This window comes from Schistocerca gregaria, chromosome 2 (assembly GCF_023897955.1).
Source record: "Schistocerca gregaria isolate iqSchGreg1 chromosome 2, iqSchGreg1.2, whole genome shotgun sequence".
Classification (NCBI taxonomy): Eukaryota; Metazoa; Arthropoda; class Insecta; order Orthoptera; family Acrididae; genus Schistocerca; species Schistocerca gregaria.
This window is the reverse complement of record NC_064921.1, coordinates 984,309,939-984,316,410: the sequence shown is the minus strand read 5'-3', so window position 1 is coordinate 984,316,410 and position 6,472 is coordinate 984,309,939.

Here is a 6,472-nt window from a genome sequence, read left to right as displayed (position 1 = left end):
TGCTGTCTTCTTCTTTGTCAGAATTAACCTACATCAATTGTACACAGCCACGGTCTCATGATGTCAGGTTTAGGCAATATAGCATGAAATTAATGGTGTTCTGTCTCGGAAACCATTCGAAATAGGGCATACGTCGATATAAAGTTTTTTGTTCAGAATCACCAATACTATCACCCATCAAAGCGTGTACCTTTCTTTCCTCCTGACTTACCATGTATAGTACGAGGTCGTCAGTGTGCCATAGAACGCAGAAGCTAGACGGCAGCTAACTGGAGACATCTAGAGCGGTCGAACGAGCTGCGATTTCTTTTCGAGTGAATCGAGGCGAAGCTCCGATTGTACCGACAGCCCAGTGAGGCATTTAGTGTTAAGTTCAGGAAGCAGCTGCTTCCGTAAAGTTTTGGGGGTAATATTCGTACCATGATTTGGATCCACTGTTTACCGTCACCATGAACTAGGATGGTTCCTTCAACATTCTCTGCGACGAAGTGTTCCCCTTTCTTCTACACCTTCATGATGAGGATATTGTGGACTTTCCCGTGTTCACAGGGCTGCAGGCACACTTTTCTGGTTTGAAGAACGCTCAGGCAGCAAATCGCAGCTGATCTGACACGTAGTCAGCACGGATTCAGAACATGTCGTTCTTGCAAAACACGACTAGCCCTTGATACACATGAAGTAATAACTGCTATCGACTAGGAAGGATGTTAAATTGATTCCATATTTTTAGATTTCCAGAATGCTTTCGATACCGTTCCTCACAAGCGTCTTCTAACCAAACTTGCGTGACTACGGAGTATCACCACAGTTGTGAGACTGGATTCGTGATTTCCTGTCAGAAAGGTCACAGTTCGTAGTAACAGATGGAAAGTCATCGAGTAAAACAGAAGTAACATCCGGCGTTCCCCAAGAAAGTGTTATAGGCCCTCTATTGTTCCTGAACTATATTAACGATATAGGAGACAATCTGAGTAGCCGTCTTAGATGGTTTGGAGATGATGCTGTTATGTACCGTCTTGTACAGTCATCAGATGATCAAAACGACTTGCAAAATGATTTAGATAAGATATCTGTGTAGTGCGAAAAGTCGCAATTCGACCTGAATAAGAAAAAATGTTACGTTATTCACACGAGTACTAACAGAAATCAGTTAAATTTAGATTACGTGATAAGTCACACAAATCTGAAGGCTGTAAATTCGACTAAATACTTAGGGATTACAATTCCAATATACATAAATTGGAACGATCACATAGATAATATTGTTTGTAGAGCAAACCAAAGACTGCGATTCATTTGCAGAAGACTTAGAAGGTGCAACAGTTCTCCTAAAGAGACTGCTTACACCACGCTTGTCCGCCCTATTCTAGAGTGTTGCTGTGCTGTGTGGGTTCCACATCAGGTGGAACTGACGGATGACATCGAAAAAGTACAAAAAAGGGAAGCTCGTTTTGTATTATCGAGAAATAGGGGAGATAGTGTCACAGACATGATACGTGAATTGGAGTGACAATCATTAAAACAAAGGCGTTTTTCGTTGCGACGGGATCTTCTCATGAAATTTCAATCACCAGTTTTCTCCTCCGATTGCGGAAACATTCTCTTGGCATCCACCTACATAGGGATAAATGATCATCACGATAAAATAAGAGAAATCAGGGATCGTACAGAAAAATTTAATTGCTCGTTTTTCCCGCGTGCCGTTCGAGAGTGGAACGGTAGAGATAGCTTGAAGATGGTTCATTGAACCCCCTGCCAGGCACTTTATTGTGAATAGCAGAGTAATCACGTAGATGTAGATCTTAGCCACTAAATCTTACTCACAGAGAAAATGTCTAGGATTATTTGGAAAAGAGGGTGAAACGTAGCAATCAGGATCCCTCGAAAACTTGATAACGCTACAGGATCTAATTATCAAAATCTGGCCCCAACTGAAGATAGAATACATGAAGAAACTTGTGGGTTCTTTGGATCACCGAATTGAGACAATTTTCAAGGCTAGGGCCCGTGTCACATGTTATCAACGGAATCCCACCTGGGAGTCTGGGGCTGACAATTTTTTCCGATTAGCTTACTTCAAAATGGTTCAAATGGCTCTGAACACTATAGGACTTAACAGCTGTGGTCGTCAGTCCCCTAGAACTTAGAACTACTGAAACCTAACTAACCTAAGGACATCACACACATCCATGCCCGAGGCAGGATTCGAGCCTGCGACCGTAGCGGTCGCGCGATTCCAGACTGTAGCACCTAGAACCGCTCGGCCACACGGGCCGGCTGTCAACCAACATTCTCCATCGATATTTCATCCACAGTCAGGTTACCTCCGAGTCGAGTGGCGCAGCATGAGAATGCGTCAGTTCTCTCAGCTAAGGAACCGGTAATGTTCAGAAAGCAATACGTCGTGGAAAGTTATACACTGCTGAACATTAAAATTGCTACACCACGAAGATGACGTGCTAAAGACGCGAAATTTAACCGACAGGAAGAAGATGCTGTGATATGTAAATGATTAGCTTTTCAGAGCATTCACACAAGGTTGGCGCCGGGGGCGACACCTACAACGTGCTCATATGAGGGAAGTTTCCAACCGATTTCTCATACACAAACAGCACTTGACCGGCATTGCCTGGTGAAACGTTCTTGTCATGCCTCGTATAAAGAGAAGAATGCGTACCATCACGTTTCCGACATTGATAAAGGTCGGATTGTAGCCTATCGCGATCGCCGTTTATCGTATCGCGACATTGCTGCTCGCGTTGGTCGAGATCCAATGACTGTTAGCAGAACATCGAATCGGTGGGTTCAAGAGGGTAATACGGAACGCCCTGCTGGATCCCAGCGGCCTCATATCACTAGCAGTCGAGATGACACGCATCTTATCGGCGTGGCTGTAACGGATCGTGCAGCCACGTCTCGATCTCTGAGTCAACAGATGGGGACTTTTGCAAGACAACAACGATCAGCACGAATAGTTCAACAACGTTTGCAGCAGCATGGACTATCAGCTCGGAGACCATGGCTGTGGTTACCCTTGACGCTGCATCACAGACAGGAGCGCCTGCGATGGTGTACTGAACGACGAACCCGTGCACGAATGGCAAAACGTCATTTTTCGTTTTAATCCTGGTTCTCTTTACATAATCACGATGGTTGCATCCGTGTTTGTCGACATCGGAAGCGTGTATTCGTCATCGCCATACTGGCGTATCACCCGGCGTGGTGGTATGGGGTGCGATTGTTTACACGTCTCGGTCACCTCTTCTTCGCATTGACGGCACTTTGAACAGTGGACGTTACATTTAAGATGTGTTACGACCCGTGGCTCTACCCTTCATTTTATCCCTGCGAAACCCTACATTTCAGCAGGACAATGCACGTCCGCATGTATCCCGTGCCGCCCAACGTGCTCTAGAAGGTGTAAGTCAACTGCCCTGGCCAGCAAGATCTCCGGATCTGTCCCCCATTGAGCATGTTTGGGACTGGATGAAGCGTCGTCTCACGCGGTCTGCACGTCCAGCACAAACGCTGGTCCAACTGAGGCGCCAGGTGGAAATGGCATGGCGAGCCGTTCCACAGGACTACATCCAGCATCTCTACGATCGTCTCCATGGGAGAATAGCAGCCTGCATTGCTGCGAAAGGTGGATATACACTGTACTAGTGCAGACATTGTGTATGCTCTGTTGCCTGTGTCTATGTGCCTGTGGTTCTGTCAGTGTGATCATGTGATGTATCTGACCCCGGGAATGTGTCAATAAAGTTTCCCCTTCCTGGGACAATGAATTCACGGTGTTCTTATTTCAATTTCCAGGAGTGTATATTAATTCTGTAATAGGTACTCAGTCGAATAATTTTACACTTCTTGTTTCTATAGCTTTTACCATTAAAACGAATGCGCTTTCAAGTAGAGCTGCTATGCACAGGATTTCTACATCCTGCGTTTTATTGAAAACGACAGAGAGTCGATTGACAAACAGTGATACGAGTCACGGTATATTGACAATTTTTACTTATGGACCGTCTGACAGCAACTGAATAAAACAATTTTAGTGCCATACGCGTTTCGCCTTTATTTTTTTCTGCAAGGCATCATCAGTGGTCTGGTATATGTACATATGTTAGCTATTTCATTTACATTTTTGTTACTGCGCCTATAGGTTATAAACAGTTCTGGTGGTATTTCCTATTAAGTAGCAATGTTTTGAACTGTACGTACAGGTTGCGTGGACAATTTCTTACATATTATGCTCCTGTTGCATTTTTTATGTTGTTCTTCTTCTTATGAATGCCAATTTGCGGTTTTTTCCCACATTCCACAGCGCTATGAACTGAACGCTTGTTTCAACGCAATGTTTTGGTTTCTGTTGCCGACTGTCAAATGTTTTTGCCAAAGATCAAATGTTATTGCCAAACTTTCGAGTGTGCTGTCAGATGATCCATAAGTAAAAATTATGAATATACCGTGATATTACACGCAACTGAGGAAGACAGGACTACAAAAGTTGAAAAAGTGATACGAGTACTTCGAAACAGAATTGTCTGTACATCCATAGTTGGGTTGCAATGTATTTATATCCTCAAGTTGTCATACAAACTGACGTATAATACTTATAATCAAGAAACAGTAATAACGGTATTTTCGATATCACAAGAATAACGATAGCAAACGATGAAACGGAACTTTGAGTTGTGTTTGTCACATTGTGTGAAAGTATTTATGATAATTTATTAATTTAATGAAAGGCAATTAAATTCTTACGTGTTTATTTTATCAAAGAAATTTTTGCCTGCCAGGTATGATTGAAAACTGACACAAAGAAACATTTTCTAAAACAATTGTCTGTGAAGTAATCATAGCTAGCCTTACATTGGTTGGATAATACAGCTCAGAAAAATTGCCGTCTATGTCTAATGAGATTCTGATTTACTGTACAGACACACACACACAGAGACAGAGATATAGGGAAGAGAGAGAACAACGTAATGCGGTATCTTTAAACGAATGATCTCAAGGCAGCATTGATTACCGATTATCCATTACAAAGAGTCGCTCATGCGAATCGCAATTCAGCATTTACCACATGACATTGTGAAAGCCACGGATCAAGGTAGCGAGGCAGATGCAATACTTCGTGTCTTCTAGAAAGGATTTAACTCAGTACCACACCTACGTTTGTTATCTGAACTATGATTAATTGGTTACCAAACGAAACTGGACTGAGAATTTGTTGGTAGGGATGGCACAACATTTTATCTCGGATGTAGGATTATCGACGGATGTGGAAGAAAATTCAGGCTTGCTACAGAGAAGTGTGTTGCGATTCTTTCTGTTCCTATTTTATACAAATGTCCTGACAGACAATAGCAATGGAGCAATCTTAGACTGTTTTGCATATGACGAAGTTGTTTTTAATGAAGTAGCGCCTGATGAAAGCTGTACAAATATTCAGTTACAACTTAATACGAGTAACATTTCGCAGGACTGCAAAGATTGGCAAGTAGCTTTAAATGTTCATAAATGTAAAAGTGCACTCTACACAAAACGATAAAAAATGTAGTGTGCTATGGGTGCAGTATTAATGAGTCCCAATTGTAATCGGTCAATTACTTTTAATATAAGGGTGTCACAATATGTAGGAACGTGAATGGAACGATCGTATAGGTTCGGTCGTAATAGAGATCACTCGTGTCACCCTTAAGAGAATACTGCTGAAGTGCGCGGGAGCCATAAAAAACAGGACTAGCAGTGGATTTTGAAGTATATAAATAAGGGCAGAACGAATGGTCACAGCTTTGTTTGATCCATGGGAGAGAGTCACGGAGATACTGAAACACGGAACTACCATAGTAAACCGAAGTAGGGTGGTGATGAATTGACTTCAACGTTACATCGTAGAAGTATATGATAATCTTAAAAATATGAAGATTATGGTACTCATATCTCACCAATAACCACAGTTCCCTGGATATGAAACTGATTATCAGGCACGATTATATGGTACACCATTCGACTACACGTACACCAAAGAAAACGTGGGCGTACATTCAGCAGGATGCCACCTTATCACTGCAGTTTCAGTCCAAGAGAATTACCGAGGGAGGTGACCCAGTGGGAAAACGGATCTTATTGGGAAGGATGGTGGCTGAAGCTCCCGTCCGGATATCAAGTTTACAAGGGGCGTTAAGTAAGTGTGCAACATTTTTTTTCTAAGACCAGGTTGGTTCTATTCAGAATTCCAACAAAATATATTATTCCCCATTCTCTTGGCTACAAAATCCTATTTTTCAACATAATCTCCACTGAATGCGACGCCCTTACACCACCTCGTCGGGAGCGCCTGTATCCCCGTATGTTTCAGCTCTACTGGTCGAGGGCGGTACAAAACATTTAGAAAGATTTTGTGACGTAAAGCCCCAATTTGCATTAAGTGTTATTCTAGAATTTTGTCTTGCGTAATATAAAGTTTGAA